General features: G+C 41.6%; 1 protein-coding gene across 4 annotated transcripts in view; it reads left to right on the top strand.

Moving 5' to 3' along the window:
- Window positions 1-21,800, top strand: part of SORCS1 (sortilin related VPS10 domain containing receptor 1) — a 463,918-nt gene that overhangs the window by 244,998 nt on the left and 197,120 nt on the right. The gene's annotated exons all lie outside the window — the stretch shown is intronic.

The following is a 21,800-nucleotide window of genomic DNA, read 5'->3' as shown; positions in this document are numbered from 1 at the left end:
ATTCAGGTCTCTTGGTTGACAGTCATAGTACGATATACTGCTCCTATTACTCTTCCAAAAGAGATATTTTCTTAGCAAGAAAATGTTTGCTTTTAAATAAGAAAATTTCAGATATATCAGTAGTGACTGTTAATGGCCTTGGGCAGGGCCTTCATTTTGTTACCCAGACTGTGGAAGGTAGATGAGAACAACTCTAAACAGTTATCTTCAACACTGGCTGCACATTCAAAGCACTAAGCGGTCCCCAAATGTCCACGCCCTGGTCCCATCCTATTGCTCTGGATTAGGGCTCAGGTACCTTGAGCAAACTCCCCAGATGCTTCTGGTTTGTGTCTAGGATGAAGAACCACTTATGCAAAGTATAATGTTCCCTGTGGCTCTAAACATGTCAAGTTCTTCAATAGGAGCAGCAGAACTTGCCAGGTGCCCATAGACTCTGGTCCGATGGCTGGAGTAAAAACCCAGCTAAGCCAATTAGCAAGTGTGCAACTATGGTGATCTTCTTACTCTCTCCAAGCACTGTGTCATCAAATGTAAAATAGAGGATAATTATAGGACATACCTCAGGAGGAGAATTGTGAATATTATATGAAATAAGTCATTTCCAGTGTTGAGCACAGACTAGTTAAGCTTAATCAATGTTTTCTCTTCCCTTTGTTCTTCTTTTCTCACCTTCTTTTTCCTCCTCCTTCATATAATTATTGGAGGTCACAGTAGTGATTATCCTCTATAAATAGCAGTGTTCATTAGAACTTTCTACAGTGATAGGAATGTTTCTCTAAGTTGTCCAGTACTGTAAACAGGAACCACTTGGGGTCTTGAGTATTTTGAAATATGGCTAGTGTGACCGAGGAACTGGGTTTTACGTTTTATGTAATGTTAATTCATTTAAAGGCAAGTACTCACATGTGGCTGATGGCCACAGTATTACACAGCACAGTTTAATAATGTCATCTTCAATATTGAGAGATAGACCCTGAACATTCCTATCACCCCCTTACTGGCTGATTATTGGTCCATCATCAATAATTAGATATAAACAATTTTGATCTGCTGTATATAGAACTAAATTGAGGAGCTGAACTTATATTCTCTAAAAAAAATTTTTATCGATTTCAGAGAGGAAGGAGAGGGAAAGAAATACCAATGATGAGAGAGAATGGACTGCCTCCTGCATGCCTCACACTGGGGATCCAGCCCACAATCCTGGCATGTGCCCTGACCGGTAATTGAACCATGACCTCCTAGTTCATAAGTCGACACTCAACCATTGAGCTACACTGGCTGGGCTATCCTTTATTTTTATGATGAGCTTTAGTTATTTTGCTTAGCTTTGAATCAATTCTTGTAAACCCTATTGATTTTTCCTCTAGTTCACATTTTTAATAAATTTTGTTTAGCAATCAACAAACTGTAAGCACCATAGGCTGCAAAGAGAAATAAACCAGCATTCCACCCTCAGAGGTCCTGTATTTTCGTAATGAATGGAACATGACATTTTTGCATTGAAAGTTTCCTCGAGAATATTTCCACCTTGCAGGTGACTGTGGGTGAGTCATTTACATTTCCCCTTTGTAAACTGATCTAGGCAAAACAAAGACATTTACTAGAAGAGGTCTGAGAATTGTTCTAATCTAATGATGTCCATTAGAAGAAAATATGATTTAAAATTACAAGATTTTGCCCAGCCAGAGTGACTCAGTGGTTGAGCATTGACGCATTAACCAGGAGGTCCTGGTTCAATTCCTGGTCAGGGCACATGCCCAGGATGCCAGCTGGATCCCCATGCAGGAGTCAGCCAATTGATGATTCTCTGTCATCATTGATGTTTCTATCTCTCCCTTCCTCTCTGAAATCAATAAAAATATATTTTAAAATATATAAGATGTCAAATATCATAAGTAAGCATAGTCTTTTCATTAGCATCAGAATAGGTGATGACCTAGAGGTTCCAAGAGTGTTTTCAGGAGCAGGACTTGAAGAGTGAGACTCTGAAGTCCTAAGGTAGGTAGCTCCTGAGACTGAAAGGAAAGCTTAGACAGCATACAGCAAGGTGCCCTGCCATGGAGTCCACTCATGTTAGTACCCCGGTCTCACTCCCACTGCACCTGAATCTAGAGCAGTGATGGCGAACCTATGACACTCATTTTTTTGGTTGATTTTTCTTTGTTAAATGGCATTTAAATATATAAAATAAATATCAAAAATACAAGTCTTGGTTTTACTATGGTTGCAAATATCAAAAAATTTCTATATGTGACACGGCACCAGAGTTAAGTTAGGGTTTTTCAAAATGCTGACACGCCGAGCTCAAAAGGTTCGCCATCACTGATCTAGAGCTATCTGGAGGACTTTAGAGAGCGTGTTTGGCCACAGGCGAAAGCAAGACTTGGCCAACCCTAAGTCCAGAGAAAGAGAAGGGGTTGCCCATGACTATGAGACAATGGTTTCCTCTGGGACAGCTCCATTCCAGAAGCAGAGCCAGGCCTGAGCTATTTAAGTCACCATATTTATGAGAGAACCTAAGAGAAGGGACCTTTGCCTCTCTTCCTCTACAGATAACTGAAGCCTTCAGGGTCACTTTCCGTGATGTTGATAGATTTAAGGAATATTGGAGGACCATGGAGGTCTTTCCAGTGGTTCAAAAACTGATAAAGTTGACATAGCAATATATTTGTGTACAGTTTTTCTACTTATGAAGGGAATTCATCACCATGAAATACGTATTCTTCCCCCAAAGGGACATACTTGGACCAGAGATAGTGCCTGCACAACATTCTAAAGTGTGAATATATTTCCCCAATCAGTGAAGCTTTAGATTTAAAAAGAGGGGGAGGAGAAAGAGGAAAAGAAAAGGAAAAGATCAAGCTGTATTAATTATGCAGGACAAAGGCCCTTAAGTTCCTCCCAATTCCCGCAGGACTTCTGTGCCCTCCAGTGAAGAGGCGGGCTTCTGTAAAGGGTTGTGTTAGTTCTTTTGAGTTCCCTAGGGAGCTCCGAAACCAGGTAACATCTTTTGTACCAGATATTTCTATTTGCTTTTCATATCTGTGGGAGCAACTGGAATAAAACTGACATCGGGGTCACTGCCTTGCGGTCCCAGAAACCTGTTTTGCCTTCCTGTTCTCGTTGCTATTTGTAGCTGCTCCTGAGGACCAGTGGGGCTCTTCAATCACCCGGTCTCAGGCAGCCGGCCTGCCCTGGCTTTGCAGGCAGTTTGTTAGGGGCGTTCCTGGGATCCGAGTCCAGAACAAAGCAGGCCCTTATTTACAGTTTAAATTGATGATCGTCCACTGGCTGTTTCGCTGCAAGCCTGCTGTAAATTACAGCAGCTTTCCCTGGATGGGTCGGTTACCGTGAAAACTGTAATCTCGTCATAGGTCAGGGTAGGAAATCTTGATTCAGAGACATAGAAAGGCTGCTGCCAGGTATTATCCTAGCAGTATATTTGTGTACAGTTTTTCTACTGATGAAGTGAATTCATCACCGTGAAATACATATTTTCCCCCCAAAGGGACATACTTGGACCAGAGAAAGTCCCTGCACAACATTTTAAAGTGGTAATATATTTTCCCAATCAATGAGAATTTATATTTAAAAAAATAAAAAAGGGAGGGAGGGAGGGCCCAGCCTGCATGGCTCAGTGGTTGAGCGTCGACCTATGAACCCAGAGGTCATGGTTCAATTCCTGGTCGTCATTAGGGCACATGTCTAGGTTGCAGCTCAATCCCTGGTGGGGGGCATGCAGGAGGCAGCCAATCAATGATTCTTATCATTGATATTTCTGTTTCTCTCTCCCTCTCCCTTCCTCTCTGAAATCAATAAAATATGTTTAAAAAAAACGAGGGGGAGGGGGTCTGGGGAAGAGAGAGGAAAAGAAAAGGAAAAAGATCAAGCTCTATTCATTATGCAGGACAAAGGCACTTAAGTTCCTTCCAGTTCCCCCCAGCATTATCTTATACTGCCTTCCAGAAGGAACCCTGCACCTGACTTCTGATGTATAAGATAGGCTCACAGGAGCAGGGATGAGGTGCATCCTAGTGGCAGAGGATAGGCAGGCTTAGCTGTCTGTCCTGTATCTCCAAAGGAGAGCATTCTACCCCCCCCCCCCCCCGCCCCAGCTCCTGACTTCATGGTAAATCCCAGTGCTTGTTGGTGTCAGCAGTGGTATGTTGGGTACATACATATAATCCTCTATGAGAAAAGATGATTTAACTGATGCCCAAAATAAACAGCTGGGTTGTAGAGGGTAAATGAGAAGAACAATTCAAATGTAGCAAAGAAAGAAAAAATCAATGCGGAAAGCTCAGCCTCCTTTTTAAATTCTCCCGAGTTTATTGGTATTCTGCCTAAAAAGAAAACTTTCTTTATCCTCTGTGTGTATCTATCAGCAATACTTTCCCATTAGAGAAACTTAGCCGTTCTCCCTTCATGAGATGTTAACATCTACAAGGATTAAAGAATACACAATCCCAAGTAGAATTCATTGGAAGACAAAAGAAGCAAAAAGTGTGTTTTCTTTAAATGTGTGCAACAGTCAGTCTTTCTGTTGTTAAATCCTTGTACTCTCTGCACCCTATGTTCCCAGCAAAGAAAAAATCCAGAGCGTATTTGTTCTTTATATTTGCTGTGCCCCCTTCACATTCCTATTCCTTCCGCTTTCTGTGTTATCACCACTTAATGAATGTAATTCTGCTGAGAGAGCCTCTCAAGACTTTCATCCTATAAATAGGACCCTGACTCCCCAGAACGCATCGATCATTCTTTTGGGTCTCTTGGTACATGCCAACATTAAACACTTTTCTCCAGATGTTTGGGTTTTCATTACTATACCATATGTGGCACTTTCTAAATAAGCATTTAATTATTGACTCCTTGCCTTCTCTTTCCATGCTGGACTTCCTTAATTCCCCTTATCATTTGCTTGGGTGGTCTGTATCATGTATGTGCCTGTTGGGGACAGGGAAGAAGTGGTTGATAGAGTCTGCCAGTGTCTCTTAGGGAAAATTATGGAGTCACTGAGTCAGATTCTGCCTTTTCACTTTACAGGTATGGAAACCAAGTCAGGGAAAGTTGAGTGACTTGCCTGTGTGAGGCTCCATGTAGCTGCTGAATGAAAAAACTAAGAGCATTAGACCTTTAAAGCAAACCTCACATGCCAGCTGTTCTATAAAATCTAATCAATTCCACTAGTGAGATTTTCTCACTCTTATCTCCAAGACATTTGCTTTTCTATTCTAGCACTTTTCTCTCACTTCTGATTATAGTCGTTTTTGACTACATCTGACCTCTGCCCTTTGGAATGCAAAGTCCGAGATGGGGTAAAGTGCCTTGATCAGTTTTGCAGCCCCTAACATGCCAAGCATGGGTGTTGGTATAGAATGGGTGTCTAGCTTATGGCTGAGGATTTGAATTGAACTGCGGCTGGATTTGGGGTTCCTAGGCTGGATCTTGAAAAGGAAAGTACATTGTGAAACCAGCTTTGACGCATTTATTTTCTCTAATTATAAAATTCTTTCAAGAGAATAAACAAAGATAGTAAAAAAAAATCCCTATAGGTTTCAGTCATGTCTAGGCCAGGAGGTATAGTTTTATCTTTTCTAGCCAAAAAGAACATGATCAATATTTAAAATGCCGAGACTTTGCAGAGCACTCACCCGACATTATCTGGTGAGGCCACGGGGAATCAGCGTATTGCATAATACATCAAAGGGGGTGCCTGACATTTCCCGCGGGGACATTCAAAACTTGCTCATTCCACCCCAACTCTTTTATTTGCCTCTTTGTACACAAGATCATGCCTTTGCCTCTAATCTTTTAAAAGGAATGTACGTTTCATTCATAAAGAAGTGTGATGCATAGACTCAGAAGTAGTGGACATGGCATTTTCCAGACTCCAGTGCAGGTGACTTTGCTAGTGAACACATGCTTACGACCCCCTACACTTAACCAGGGCAGAGGTGGCCACAGGAAGGGACCCTGCCTAGGTACAGCTGAGTGTTTATACTGTTCCAGTCCACTAGGCGTTGCTCCATTCTCCAGCATCCCAAAAGAAGGCATGCCACATTTCTATTTTTTCTCTGGGTGATTTTCCAATAGTCATCCAAGCCCCTGGGTTTCTAACAAGTTATAGAATAATAAGTACAAAGTGTTCTCTTCGAAATAGAGGCAGAGTGCCAAGGGCTGTGCCCACTAGTGAGCTCCCTCTTTGCCCTAACGTGGCCCTGGGGAGCTCCCTGGAACTCCTAGGCTCCACAGAACACAGTTGGGAGGAGAAAAAGAACCCACACTGATCCTAGGTCATCCCTCCTCTATATACTGAACAACACTTGAAACAGCCATGTACCTTGTACTATTTTATAGAACCAAAGCACCTATGATAACATTCATAAATTAAAAAGCTAATAAAGCCACAGTCTTTTTATTTCAGCACAGCATGTTACATATGGAGTACCTCTTTTGAATCATATTTGTGTCTAACACTACTGTTTAAAAAACAACAAAAAAAGCACCTCATAATATGCCTGGTTTCTCAGAACCGATCACCTTAACTAGGAGTTTACTGTTTTATTTCATGTATCATTAAGTAGGACTAAGTACGTTTTTGTTGGAAAGAAGCTTCTTGCATAATAGTACATATTTGTTATCCCTCATTTGTAAGATGTTGTGTCTAGTACGTTCCATATAATATGCATCTAGTACTTTATTGTTAATCATGAATTTCTCATCTAAAAATTATCTTTGTATGATGATCAAGTTTATATGATGTTGATGTTATAATGCAGAGTTTACTATTTTTATTAAAAAATGCAGGTAGTGGCTAGATAAATAGGTAGAAAGATGATAGATAGATCCACACATCAACGTTTTCTACATTTAGATAATGCCTTCTTGTTGGCTTCATGAAGTTATTTCTTTACCAAAACGGAGAAGATAAATAAAACGTTGCCTTTTGGTCTTATTCCTTTTTAACAAGTGAAGGTCATAGGATAGAGATAGCCTGTATGGGTCTCCAGATTGTTATGAAGTAAGACTGATCTGGACATTGCGTATTTCTTACACCACTGACGGGGTCTCATAGGCAGGTTGCTCTGTGGCCACGTGAGCAGAAGTTGTCAGCAATGAATGGAAGCCTGCATACGGGCTGATCATTCTTCAAATGTGCATCATAGACTATCTGCTTAAGCAGACTTACAAATTCAGTTATATCTCTACCTACGTATTTATGTATGTTTGCCTCATCATCTGTCTTTGCTGGAACCGGCATTCTCTGAAGCCTGGCTGGCCTAATGTTAACTGTCCATCCATTACCCTTTTGTGAAGGTCAAATGCATTATTTCAGGTTGATTCCAAGTTACGCTCTGCTGCGGAAAAATGGTCAGAGGTCTTTTCAACATTCTGGTTTGTTTGCTTCCAGCATGCTCCCTGTGGTTTCTCAGAGGTTTCCATCATCTGGTGTTTGACATACTGTATCTAGAACATTTGTTTCTAGTGGATAGCCCGTGCTGCTCTCATGATGGATGGAGATGAATGCCAGCAGCGCCCGGAAATTTGCCATATTTACTAGGGTGGGGACATCTCACTGCAATAGATCAGATCTGCCCAAGTTTTCTCTTGGTGCTGTCATGGAAAACAAAGTTAATATTGATGAATCTTTAATAAAACTACTTTTTTTTTTCTTCCCTGGTGAAATTAAGAGAGTACCACCAGACTCAGGGGCTAAATTGTTTCCATGTAAACATTCCTTTTTCTGACCTGACCTTTCTCTTGACCAAATCTCCTTTTGATGGTTTTTGTCCCTCTGTTCCTCTAGACATCTACCTCCCATTTGATTGGGTCCCTGACTCTAAACCCTTCTCATTGACCCTCCAAGTCAATGACTTAAAATAACTTTTGCAAAACAAAATACTGTAGCTTGTTGGCAATAGGATGGGCTTAGATATTTGTAGGTAAAAAGGCCTGCAGTAGGGGATGTGTAATTTGATGAATGAAAGAGCGATCTCTTCTTTCTTGGCTGCTTGGGGCTGTGTGTGTTTGGGGACTAGAATACCAAGTATTGCCATGATTGACAGCATCTGCCACCAGGAAATGAGCATGCCTATAGAGGAGAAAATGACCATGAGGGGGAATAAAAAAAAAATAAAGAATCAGGACAAGAAAACACCCTGAATTCTCAGCCTCTTACAGATAAGAGAGGTATATGAGGAAAGGCACAGTTGTTAAGCCACGGGGGGAAGATGGCAGAGATTGGTACAGAGCATTGAAAGTAACAAAATAGTAATGAGAGAAACCTAATACGAGGAGCACCATGAAGACATTGGGCAGAAGAAAAAGAAAGAATGAAATCATAAATATTTTCAGCAGGAGATTTAGAATCTCTTGAGATTTCTCAGAGAGAGAGGAGGGCCAATTTCCCAGGAACTTATTAAGACTTTCTGAGGGAGTACAGTTTGCCCTTATCTCTCTGTTCTTCCTGAGTGCTTTCAAAGGGGTAAAGGATGTTGATGGCTGTAGCTGAAAGTGGTTTTGCCAGGAAGGAAAGCACAATTATGACTCAAGTATGGGGGAGTGGCAGACCTAGATCTGGGCTCCCTAGCTCCCCAAGGGCAGACTCAAGTGTCATTGTCTGCAGTTACTGAACTTGTGCCTTCCAATGCTCTCTCTCCCCACTCCTCTGTAGAATGTTCTCTTCTATTTATGTGTAGTATCTGCATATGTTAGGTGTACTAACTCAACACCTATTTGCAGTCACTGTGGAGCTACACTTTAAAAATATTTTTATTGTTTTCAGAGAGGAAGGGAGAGGGAGAGAGTGATAGAAACATTAGTGATAAGAGCAAATCATTGATCAGCTTCCTCCTGCACGCCCCCCACTGGGGATTGAGCCCACAACCCAGGCATGTGCCCTGACCTGTAATTGAGCCTTGACCTCCTGCTTCAAGGCTCAACCACTGAACCACACCGGCCAGGCAGCACTTTGTCATTGAAGATGGTCATTGTGAATTTTTGCCGGGTAGAGTCACTAGCTGTGGTGTCATGGTTAATAGAGTGAATCCTAGAGCCATCTCCCTGGCTTTAAATTCCAGCTAAGCCACAAACCAGCTGTGTGCCTTTAAACAAGGTTTTCTTTGTAGATTAGTTTGTTATTAACCTCTCCATGATAGTTTCCTCATCTATAAAATATAATGATTGCGTCATTATCAAAAGGTAGCTATGAGAGGACTCAAAAAAAGCCAAGAACAGTGCCTGACTCTTAGCAAGCATTCAAAAATGTTAGTCTCCTTATCATTGGTATTATCTCTTTCAAATTATATGGTCGTGCCTTATGCTGTTGTTTGTCAACTCAACCAAAATTATTAAATGTGTATATTGTGGCAGATCTTGGTTGAGAACCAGGAAGTGGGATGGAAATATAAGGCATTGTCTTTGCTTTTAAGGATGTGCAGTCTGGGAGAGGAGATGAATGTGTAAACAGCTAACTACAGGACAGAACTTATGTATCATAATAGCTGTGTACACAGAACTCTATCTTTGGGGACTCAAGGAAGGCCTTAAAGAGAAGCAGGTATTTGTCAACTTGAGAAGGAGAAACAAATGAAAACTATTTTTCAGTGTATGTGTTGTGAGAAACCACTGTTCACAGACTGCAGTGCATAATATAGCTGTGATTGATTTGCAAATATTAAATGGATAATCATGTGTTTTGACTCTTAAGACATGTTAATTTCCATTCATATCTGACATAACTGACTAATTAGACCCCAAAATATTTCAGTCTCCATGATCCAATTATACTATAACTCTAACATAATAGCACAATTTCTTTTTAATTGTTATAAACTTTCTTTCTGTGTTGCCTATAAAATCAATAAATGGGCAGTGGTAACATTCTTAATATTAAGTTAATAAAACTATAATTTACCTTATGGATTTTCAATATTCATCATTTATCTTAAACAACTTTTGGTCAGTTAGAATTATCAGTAAGATTTGGGGTGAATTTTCCAAACTCAACTGATACATATTTCATGGAACTCACTGTCTGTGCCGAGTTCTTTGCGAGCACATTGGTGAATATTTTAAAAAAGCATGACCCCTGCATTGCCCTTATGTAGTCTCCCATCCCAGTGCAGGGATGCAATTAAAGAATAGTGTAAGACAGAAGAGACCGGCTGATCTTGGGTCAATAAGGCATGACCATACCATCTGAAACAGATAATTATGATAGCAATGAGACTCGCATTTTCCAATGCTTGCTATGAGTCAGGCACTGTTCTTGGCCTATTTTGACTCTTCTAATAAACTGCCTTTTGATATTGACACAGCATCATCAGATGACAAGGGTTTAGAGAGGACTGTAACCTGGAATATTCAGGAAAGCAGCACGAGAGGTCTTCAGTTGCCCAATGAAATAGACTGGTATGACGTTCACAACAGAAAAATATGATTTAGTGAACCAATATTTATTGAGTGCTAGGCAATAGATACAAACATGCATAAAACAGGGTCCTGTCTGCAAAGACAGGCAGATGAAGGGAGAGGTGTGTAGGTAGAAATGAGCATAGGGTTCACATTGGCACAGGTACTGTGCCTTTCATTTCTTGAACTATCAATAAATGAGTAATATATATTTCATGTCCTACTTGTTGGCATCCTAAAAGTGCTCCTTTGACAGATTGTTTATTCTAAATCTTGATTTAGAAAACATAGAGTGTCCCCAAAATGTATACACATACTTTGAATATTTATAAAAGGCATTGTTTATTAAAATATATTTCATTTTCAAAATTGACCTATAAGTGTGTATATATTTTTTGGGGGGGGAGCACCCTGTATGGTCTCATTAAACATCCTATATAATAAAAGGGTAATATGCAAATTGACTGAATGGCAGAATGACCAGTTGCTATGATGTACACTGGCCACCAGTGGGAAGACACTCAATGCAGGAGCTGCTCCATGGTGGTCAGTGCACTCCCACAGGGGGAGTACCGCTCAGCCAGAAGCAGGGCTCATGGCTGGCAAGCACAGTGGCAGTGGCAGGAGCCTCTCCTGCCTCTGCAGCAGCACTAAGGATGTCTGACTGATGGCTTAGGCCTGCTTCTCTGAGGGCTCCTGGACTGCTAAAGGGTGCAGGCCAGGCTGAGGGGATCCCACCCTCCCAGTGCACAAATGTCGTGCACTGGGCCTCTAGTGTTGAATACTTAGGAGAGTGCCCAGATCAGGGAAGTAAGTAACTATCAAGGATCATGGGGAAGTGAAGTGAGAAGCTTAGAGTGAAACATGGCAATATAAGAAGCAGTCAGACGTTTGGGGGATCAGGATGGGAGGGGCTAGCGGCTCATCTTTTTTCCCCCCACCACTTTCTAAAAGTGGCCCAGATTCTGTTGAAAGATAGAATAGCTAGAACTTCTTAAATGCTGATGCTTTCTCTTTCAACAAACCCACATTTTACTGGGTTGATTGTAGCTTTAGGAGCAAAACCACCCTTCTGGCTTGACTCAAAGAATTACAGCAGTTAAATTCTAGAGCATGTCCAGTAAGAGCCGATTGCTGCTAGGAAAAAGATGTTGGATCTTAGGAAGGCCCTTGTCTGATATTGGAACGTCTACTTTCTTTTGAATGTACACTATGTGGTGTGTTTGTGCGTGTCCACCCCTTATGTTTTATTAATGCATTATTTAACCAGCAGATTTACATATTTTCTTGACTAGCTAATGCTGTCTTTGTTTCTTAGGCTCAAGACCTCTGTGCTTCCATTTGGAAATACATCACTGACATTTACAAACTCCCTTGGAGGACTCAGTTAATTACCACCATAGACACCCATTGTTCCAAGAGAGCTGACCTTCACCCCTAGGCACCAATTAAAATCTATTGCTTTTTACTCCTGCAGTGCTTGCTGTAATTCTGGCTCAAAGCCCAGTCTAACTGGTGGGCTGCATTCCTCTTTGTCCTAAGCTGCTTATTTTTCCTTTCCAAACAAGAAGAGAGTGCAAATGGAAATGCATGCTTTCTGTAGAAGAAAAAGGAGCAGACAACCAGAGTTAACAACAGTTTTTAGTTAGATCACCTTTTGTATCAACACAAAATAAGGACCCGACATACATAAATAAAAGAATTACACAAAATTTTGGGACATTGTCTGCAGTTTTATCCCAGATTCACCTATCAGGAAAGCACTCCAATCATAACATGATGGGGATTTGTTGTTAACTGCAGGCCATTCTGCCCTATGCATAGCTGGCCTGCTCCTCAGCAAGCTGATAGAGAGACCAAGGTCCCAAACAGTGGGAGTCAGGCACCCAGCCCTCCACATTCAAATTACATGAATTACTAGTACAGTGCTAGAATGGTAGCTTTTTAGGTAAATGTGAGTTTCTTTTTCCTTTCTATTTTTCCTTGTAAATATATTTATTGGTGAGAGAGAGAGAGAGAGAGAGAGAGAGAGAGAGAGAGAGAACATTGGATTATTGAATTGTTGTTCTACCCATCTATGTATCTGTTGGGTGACTTCTGTATGTTTCCTGACCAGGGATTGAACTTGCAACCCTGGTGTATTGAGACAATGCTCCAGTCAACTGAGCAACCCGGCCAGGGCACTAGAGTCTCTCTTTATAATGGAATTAGAGATCAGGGCTTTTAGAGCTGGAAGTAGTTGGTCTGTGATCACAGATGTTCATCATAAAATGATCGCTCTTTTTGGCAGAGCAGTATTCTTAAAATGTGCTAATGGAGGGAAACAAACGTGGCAGTATTCAGAGGTGTATCATCTCCTTTGCAGCTCTTTCTACTCTTTACTTCTGTTTCCCCCATCCTCTGTTGAGCGGGGGTATGATAATGCTGACATTTGAATACTGACCCTGTAATTTTAATAGCAATGACCGTAGTGTAAACACAATGACCCAGGAATAAGGCTGCTGTACTCAGAATGAGAGGAGAAGTCCCGATTTGCTAAAAGGAAATGGAGCTTGAAATTTGCCTTTCTTTCCCTGTTTAGTTTACAATTTCAGTTCTAAGCAAGTTAAAGTTTGACGGAAAGCGCGGTCCTCTTTTAGAAAGCCTCTTCCTCTCTCCCCCTCCCCCTGCACTGTTCTTCCTCCCACACTCCCCCTGCACATAACCTGGCTGAGAGAATACGGCTCATTCTTTGGTCTGCAGAGAAAAGGGTTTTTGCAGTTATATTATCCTCCCCCCTTTCCCCCTCTTTCCTATTTGAAATTTTATAGACTTCTGAAGGTAATACTTGTAGGAGGGCTTCAAATTTCCCAAGAGCCACAACATTCGCATTTGCCACCCACCAGTCTTGGTTCAGCCTGGGAATGTAATGCAGAGAGTGGGAAGTCATCTGGCTCCCAGGAGATCCATGTCAGCATTCCATTACCCAGCAGCCAGTGCAAACTGGCTAAGCTCATATGATGAAGCCCAGAAGATTATCAAACCCAAGCCATTTGGCTCCATTTATCATAAACACCAAGTTTCACCTATGTTTCATTATGTTCCTCCCGTATAAACCCAACTCAGGGGAATAACAAAGAAATAAATATGTGGAAGAGAGTGGTGTTGAAATTGAATATTACCTGTCTACAACTACTTAGTTTGTTTCCTCTCTCATTTTCTTTTCTTATTTTCTCCTTCACTCCCTCGCTTCTTCCCTCCCTCCATCCTTCCTTCTTTATTTTCTTCACTTCTTCTTGCTCTCCCTCACAAAGCTCACTTATATGAAAGGAGTACCAAGATCACCTTATTACATATTTAAAATAGAATATAGTCTCAAAATGCTTACAGAAGTGTGTACCTGTGTGTTTGCATGCCTGAGTGTAATTATCTTTATAAAAATGCTATGAGGTGGATAGGAGAGGTTATGGTATTTGATATCTGAGAACTAATTAGCGATTAAGTAGCCTTTAACTAGAACCCAAGACTTTGCATTCTGGCCTATGTTTCTTCTATCATAGTTTACCATTTTCCAAACATTGCTCCCGTGTCCTTGTCTGGGAGGGTTACTTTTTACTAGTGTTCGTGAGGCCAAGGACTGATTTCTCTATAGACCTTTAATAAAGCTCATGTTTTAAATATGAATTACATAATCTCAGATAAAATGCAAAGCACAGAGAAACTGTGGAGGCAAACCGTATGTCACATTTTTAGTCAGCTTGTACAAAACCATTCAGCCTCCTGCTTATCATTTCGTGATAACGGCCTTGGCAGCTTCGCAGGATAAGCCTGATGCTCTTACAAATCTGAAAAGAATTCCACATAGAGGGTCCGAAGGAAACCTCATTTTAACCCCAGTCCTGGCTCCCTGTGAGAACTCAACAAACACTTGCTAATGAATGAATGAGTGAATGAATGAATAACAGAAAGTTTGAGAATATTTTACTTCCTCAATATTTCAAGATTAGAGTTGCCAACAATAATCAGGACAGCTTTTCTAAGGCAGGAGGATGGATAAAATGACCCTCATAGTACTTTTCAACTCTGCTTGTCATTCCTGTAACTGGCATTATCCCTTGTCCTGACTCTGAGCTCTCCTGGTGGCCTGGTAGGCTGCCTCTATTTACTCACAATATGTATTCGTATACTCTGGCTTGTTATTATCCAAGGTAGGCAGTGCATATCAGAAATACATCTAGCCTGCTTATCACACCTGTGGTCAGTGACATGAGCAGGACAGCTTGGCCATTGTAGATCCCATTATCTTGATGATGCTCCTTGGAGGAATCACAACTGAGAAGTGGTTCTTCATGTCCATGCTGGCCAGGCCTTCTTCCCCTGGCCTAGCTTTATTCATGGGCTCTGACTATATATCTGTGACTCTGTCATGCCTTTTACTCTGAAGCAACCACTGGGAAGTTTCTAGGCACCTGCTTTTTCTGTATGAGTTACTACTCCCTTGCAGTTTCTTAGGAAGCAGATCCTCTTCTCTGTGGCATCAGTGGCCAAAAAACTAAAAATAAAATTAAAAAATAAAGGAAATTGCATTTATCCTTTAAGATTGGACATGTGGGCCCTAGAGAATAACTCCTTCCCTTCCTTGTTTATTTTTTTCTACCCCAAATGAATAAAGGAAACTGCTAAAACTATTAGAGGGAGGTATGTAACGAGAAGTGTTAGAAAGGAAATTATATAAACTAGATCTAATCAGAACTAGTAATCTCTTTGAGCTAAGCAGAGCTTGAAGTATTCCAGACTCACACTTTTCAAAAAAGAAATAGAACAGCAATGCTTCCTGCTTCTCAAGTCAGTAATTATAATACACATGGAAGCTATAAGATATGCATATGTGGAATGTACTGAGAATAGTCCCACGTATGATGATAGTTGATGCAGAAACCAAACTAAACAAAACTCTGAAATCAGCAGTGTGAGTATATTAACCCCATTGTGATGTTGAGGAAACTCAGGATCAGAGAGGGTGGTCCAGGTTGTGTAGGCGGTAACCACACAAGGACCTGAACACAGGGGGATTTCCCCACGCTTCTTGGTTAACAGTCACCATCCTTATGCATTAACTAAAGAGTATAATCTCTCCAGGGCCACAGTTGTTTCCCCTAAGGGTACATGAGAGAGAATAGCGTCCACTCACTGAAGTGAGCAGTAACGGTATTTCTGTCTGTTAGCCTTTATGGAAGAGTGCCATGGCTCAAACGTTTTGATATTTTTGGATTTCCCTCTGAAAGATATTTCCACCTGCCTTTCAGAGATCAGTGGAATGAAGTGGCCAAATTAGTGCTGAGGTTCCTAAACTTCATGGCTAGCGTAGCTCAGTGGTTGAGCATTGACCTATGAACCAGGAGGTCACGGTTCGATTCCTGGTCAGGGCACATGCCCAGGTTGTAGGCTCGATCCCCAGTGTGGGGTGTACAGGAGGCAGCCAATCAATGATTCTCTGTCATCATTGATGTTTCTCTCTCTCCCTCTCCCTTCCTTTCTGAAATCAATAATAAATTATTTTTTTAAAGATTCATCTAAAGACCTTATTGGCATGTAAATTCTGAGGGTCTGTTTCTCAGAAATGCTGGCTCAGAAGCCCTGAGGATCTATATTTTGAAAAGCAGATATCGCCTCTCCACCTCCCCATACTTCTGAGGCATATAGACTTAGGACTGCACTTTACTGAACAGAGTGGGGGCTGTACTCACAGTAGGTATTGGTTTTCTTTTTATTTATTTATTTTAAATTAAATCTTTATTGTTGAAAGTATTACATATGGCCCCTTCTAGCCCATCCCTACCCCCACCCCAGGCCTTCACTACCCTATTGTCTGTGTCCATACGTTATGCATATATGCATACAATTCTTTTGGTTGCTCTCTTCCCATCCATCTTCCCCCCAATGAACTTCTTGGTTTCATTTTTCTTTATAAAAATAAAATAAGTCAATCTTTTGGTGTTGGTGACACAAGTATAAAATATTGTTGTGTGTTTGGAACCAGCTGCCCCCTATTGGACAACAGGAACTTTGATAGAAATTTCTCCATTTGTCTCTTGGACTAACATTAAAACAGGCTTCATTATTCCTCTCACAGAAAGACAACTGTGTGATGTGTTTGACTGTTGGATGGGATAAAGGTCAAGAGCACATAGATGTACTCAGGTTATCTTTGGGGTTTGGGGTTTGAGGACATGGGTTAGCCACTGCCTTGAAGAGTGAATCAGGGAAGCTCAGGATGCAGGCAGCATGCTCCCCCTTCTGCTCTTCCACCCAGGAATCAAATACATAGGAGTTGAGATAAATAAGTCCCAATTACTTCATGGCGAAGGGGTGCTTACTAACAATTTAACTTTGCAGAGTGGTGGGAGGCTTCCAAAGACCTTTGTTAAGCTCAGGGAGGGGTGCTTCTTGAAATAAAAACTTTTTGTTGAGAGTTCCACTCCATTATTCCAGGGTTCTAACTTCATTTCTTTTCACAGCAAGTGCCTCTGTCTTGGTATGAAACGCGGGCAGCCCACACAAACTTATTCGATACAAAGTGCTATTCAAAGACTCTATGAGAGAGAAACTTGGGACAAATGCAGATATTTTTTGAAGAACAGATTTGGGGATAAATTCTAACATGTGCCATTGTCTGCAAGATGAATGAAGCGGGGGTATCATTGCTTTGAGTTTAGGCCAATTAAAGGATAGTTTTAGGAAGGCACGAATAGGTGAGCTCTGGCCTTATCACTGAACTTGAACCCTTCTCCACCTCTCAAAAGAGAGAAAGATGCCTCTTTTCTTTCACCCGTAAACATTAGATGAGGGAAATAAAAAACAAAGCAAGAAAGGACTCCCGTTTGAAAAGAGAAAATCATGGATGCACAGAGAGGGTTCTCTCACTTTCGACGAGGAGGTGCCATGTCAGCCTACCAAACAGATTCTGGAGGTTTTGGTCAGAGTGAAGGGGAGTGTGTAAAGGCTGGGGATCAAAGGGAAGAGTAAATGGTTTGGACACTGTCCGGTGTGCCTTTTCTAGGCCCTTCCTTTGTACTCAGCAGCTCAGCCTTCCTCTGCCCCAGCATCGCCAAAGCCTGGCTGTCACTCGTCTCCATTCTGCAGTTTGGCAGTCGCGCCTTTCAAGGGTCTGCAGTGACAAGTGGCATTGAACAGGGCCAGCGGGATCCCCGCAGGAGAGGGGGCCTTCCTGGGAGACCAGCAGGTCGGACCCTGCTGCCTTCTCCAAAGGGCATCCTGGCTGCAGGGCATCTCAGCCAAGAGAAGAATGAATTTCTCCAACCCCAGCACCTTCTGTCCCTGTGCCAACCTAAGGTCAAGTTTCATTTCCGATATCCAGGAACTTGGAGGAGATTTTTAATCTGGGAGGCTTTAAAAAAAATAAAAATGGTATACTTACATAGCCTCTCCTCTCCCACCCAAAGAGACAAAGAACAGGAAGGAAGAAAGGAAGGAAGGAAGGAAGGAAGGAAGGAAGGAAGGAAGGAAGGAAGGAAGGAAGGAAGGAAGGAAGGAAGGAAAGAAGGGAGAAATTAGGGAAGAAAGAAGGGAAATAAGAAGGGGAGAAAACATGCCTTGGCTAGAAAGAAATGTGCAAAGACTGAATCAGTGTCTGATTACTTGGCTCAAAGCCCATATCTTGTTTTCTTTACAACTGGCAGTTAAAGGGACAACTGCTTTGAAACCCTCTCTGTTTTATTTTGAGCATGTTTAATATACTTTTTATTTCCTTTTCTTATCCAGGTTTAGCTCTAAAATTTTGTAGGGAAACAAAAAGAAGCAGCATGACTACTCTAGGTGGCAGTGGGATAGAGCAGATGAATCAGGGGATAGAGTAATTCCATCCTGCCTACACGTAGGTGATGCAAAAAATGGTTGAGGTTGGCTCCTAGAGGCAGCCAATGTCCACCCCAATCTTAGCCTCCGTGATGTGGGGGTGTGTGCTTGAGGTTGTACTTCTAGTGCAAAGGGATGATGACAGGGATGAGTGGGTGGTGAACATTAAATGAAATGACACACAAAGCATGTGGCCAATACCTTTGAGTACTGACTATGTACTAGGTACTGATTTCCTCCCAAGATTCGAGGTTTGCTTCTCCTTTGTGAACTCAGAATCCATAGGACATTTCATTCTTAAATGCCTTTTATAGGGAAAAAACCTCAAAGTCCAATGGCAAAGAAGGAGGGATTTTTCTCCCAACCCCCCCCCCCCCCCCCCCCACCATGAAGGTAGTCTATACCTGCTGTTTCAGGTCAGGGCACCTGGCTAAGGGACCCATCTTGGAGAAATTGAAGCCCAGAGGGATATGAACCATTTATTCTGAGTCAGGAGGTTGTTTCATTTCGGAAGGGGTGGGCAAACTTTTTGACTCAAGGGCCACAATGGGTTCTTAAACTGGACTGGAGGGCCGGAACAAAAGCATGGATGGAGTGTTTGTGTGAACTAATATAAATTCAACGTAAACATCATTACATAAAAGGGTACAGTCTTTTTTTTTTTTTTTTTTTTTTTAGTTTTATTCATTTCAAACGGGCCGGATCCGGCCCGCGGGCCGTAGTTTGCCCACAGCTGAGTTAGACTCTTAAACATCTGAGAAGTGGGGAAAGTACTCATCCTCCTGCCTCTAGAAGAGCAAAATGCAATCATATATGAACAGATATGTTAATACTTGAAAAATAAGTTTCAGATGTACAAGATCAATGTGGTTTTTTTTGGTAGTTATTTCTGAGACAACTTTTTGGAAAAATGTCACCTTGGGGAGAGAATGTATGCTTTATATGGAGGACACATTAGTTGAGATATGGAGAAACAAGTATATGGGGGAAGGGGAGAGTAGGAAGAATATGCCTGAAACCTTGCAGTTACATATATATGCTTGGTTTTTGCAAAATGTGCAGAGTGCGACCTTTAGAACAGAGAAATTTCAGAAGAAGCAAAGATCCCTAACTGGGATGAAGGCAACAGAGTCTTCTGATTTAATTACCATCCCATTTAGCAAAAGTCATCAAGACATCAGTCATTACTTTGCCTTAAATATACTCTTTCCTGAGTACATGCAAAGCTGCAGAGTTTTGGCCGTCACTATTTCTTCATCTCTGAGGAGAGATAATAACAGGTATCTTGTTAGCTCATAGATAGCATGGGGGTGGGGACGGAAATCACATGACAAAGAGGTGCATATTTATTGAGCTGAACTCAATATTTTAACGCAGCATTTCGGGGAGGAAGCTGGCAGACGGTATGATTCATCCCTACAGGACAGGACTTTGAAGGACCCTGTGGAAGAAAAAGTTTTAAGCTGGACTTGGAAAAGGGGAAGGACTTACCAGTATGGAATGCTTTGACATGGCAAGCGAATGGGGGAATCACAGCAGATGACAAAGGAGGCTCACAGTGCATATTCCCCAAATGACTGAGCTCCAAAAGTGGTTGGAGCTCAGCAGCTGGTATATAATTGGCAGAGGAGCCCAAGAAGACAGCATGCGAAGAGGCTTTGGTTTCAAACTGCCTGGTGAAATGCAATTACTTGGAATGGAGTCTGGCCAGGGCAGTTGCTGTTAATATCACTACTCTTGCAGAAAGTTTCCAGGGAGCCTTGATGACTCTGAGTGGTCAGGACCTCTGTTTTAATTCCCAGTGAAAAGCCTGCGAAACCACAGCCAGAAATTGACAGCAGCCAAGAGAATTCACTATTCTTGCTTAGATCTGCAAACTCAACATCTGAGCCCAAAGAGGAGGGGCGGGCAAGAGGGCCTTCAGGCTCCTGAGGGAGAGATGTAAACCAGAGTCCCAGTGCTTAGCCAGTGGGACAGTTTATTATGCCATGTCTTCAGTGCCATTTACACAGAAGTTTACATTTTCAGAAGGGGCAGCTTCCCCTTTATGTTAGTATTTGGTCTCTATCCAGACACGGACATGAGGAGACATGTTTTTATAGCCAGCCCTGCTTTGTAACTGACGGAATCCCTTACTCCTTGGCTTCTTTCCTTTCTTCTTTCTCCAAAGCAGATCGTCATGTTAGCAGAAAACCTTTTGATAGTGTTGTTGACCTACATTACAAAACAAGCCCAGCCGCTACAGAAGTAATCTAAAGCAAGACGAGGAAAGAAAAGGAAAAGGAGTTGGGTTCCCCTGAGTTAATCTCATTGTGCTGAATTTCCAAGAGAAGTGGGATGGTAAACATATGTGCTTTTCTCCAGTGCCTTTATTGATATTCCGTTCAGGGCTATGGAAATTAAAATACAGTGTCTCAGCTCCACTTATAGCGTGATAGTAAGTGAGGGGGACAGGATGTTGAAAAGAGCCAAGCAATTATGCTTTTGTCATGGGTAGTAGAGAAGATGGAGTTTTCTTCTTTCCTTAAAAGGCTTCCTCTCCCATCAAATGGGCTCTAGTCCCACAGGACTTTGCTCGCTGTATAATTTGTAGTTTCTGTATTGTTCTGAATACCCAAGTGTAGAGGTTGCTTCAAGAAGCACTATTTTCTTTAGATTATTGTGAAACGTGAAATACATATCACTTTTTTCTGTGTGTGCGTGTGTGTGTGTGTGTCCATCCAGAGAAAATATACACACCAAAAAAACCGAATGAATGCCATCCCCAGATGCCTTGTGAGCATATAAATTAGTTCCTTATTGGGAATTCTGAATGACAAGCCAGTCAACAGGCAGGCCGAGTGGCCTTGGGCAACTTCTCTAATCTTCCTGGCAGGTGGGAATAAAACACTTAGCATCATAGGATTATGTTTTTAAATGAGTTCAATGGATAGTAACTTTCTGATCTCATATTAATGCTATGGGGGTCCTTTCTACTTAATATTTTCTAGCTCTTTGATGTCTACTGCAATCTGCTCTCTTTACTTGACCTTTACTTTGTCCAACTAAGTCAAAATCTGCAGCTGCTGGCTTTCTGCGTGGGAGCCCTGAAGGTAATAGATTTCAAGCCTTACAAGACTGAGGCACATACTTCATCAAGGACTAAGTTAATCCTTTCAAATCTCTGTGGGTAGTTCTACGCCATCTTTATCAGGCTTTCTGATACTCATTTGATAATATCACTTAATCTAATCAATTGGTTTGTTATCTCCAAATGTCTTTTTAGTCTGATTTGCCGCTATTATGTCCATTAGCAAGTGATTATAGGGAATGAACTCAAATGCTGCATATTGAAATAAAACACCTTTTCAAGTCCTTTGGAAAGTCTGGGGAGTCATCCATCTCCCCTGCTCAGAGAGGCTTAAAAGGTTATGACAATTGGACCCTGAGGTTGATACAAATGGTTTTGAAATTTAATTTTTCATATTTATAGTTTGCACATAATCTTAGGGCATCAATGAAAGGTCATTCTAGAAATATTGAATGGC

The sequence above is a fragment of the Myotis daubentonii genome, chromosome 13 (genome assembly GCF_963259705.1).
Source record: "Myotis daubentonii chromosome 13, mMyoDau2.1, whole genome shotgun sequence".
In the NCBI taxonomy this organism is placed as follows: domain Eukaryota; kingdom Metazoa; phylum Chordata; class Mammalia; order Chiroptera; family Vespertilionidae; genus Myotis; species Myotis daubentonii.
The sequence above is the reverse complement of the archived record's forward strand: the minus strand, read 5'-3'. Positions and strand labels throughout refer to the sequence as shown.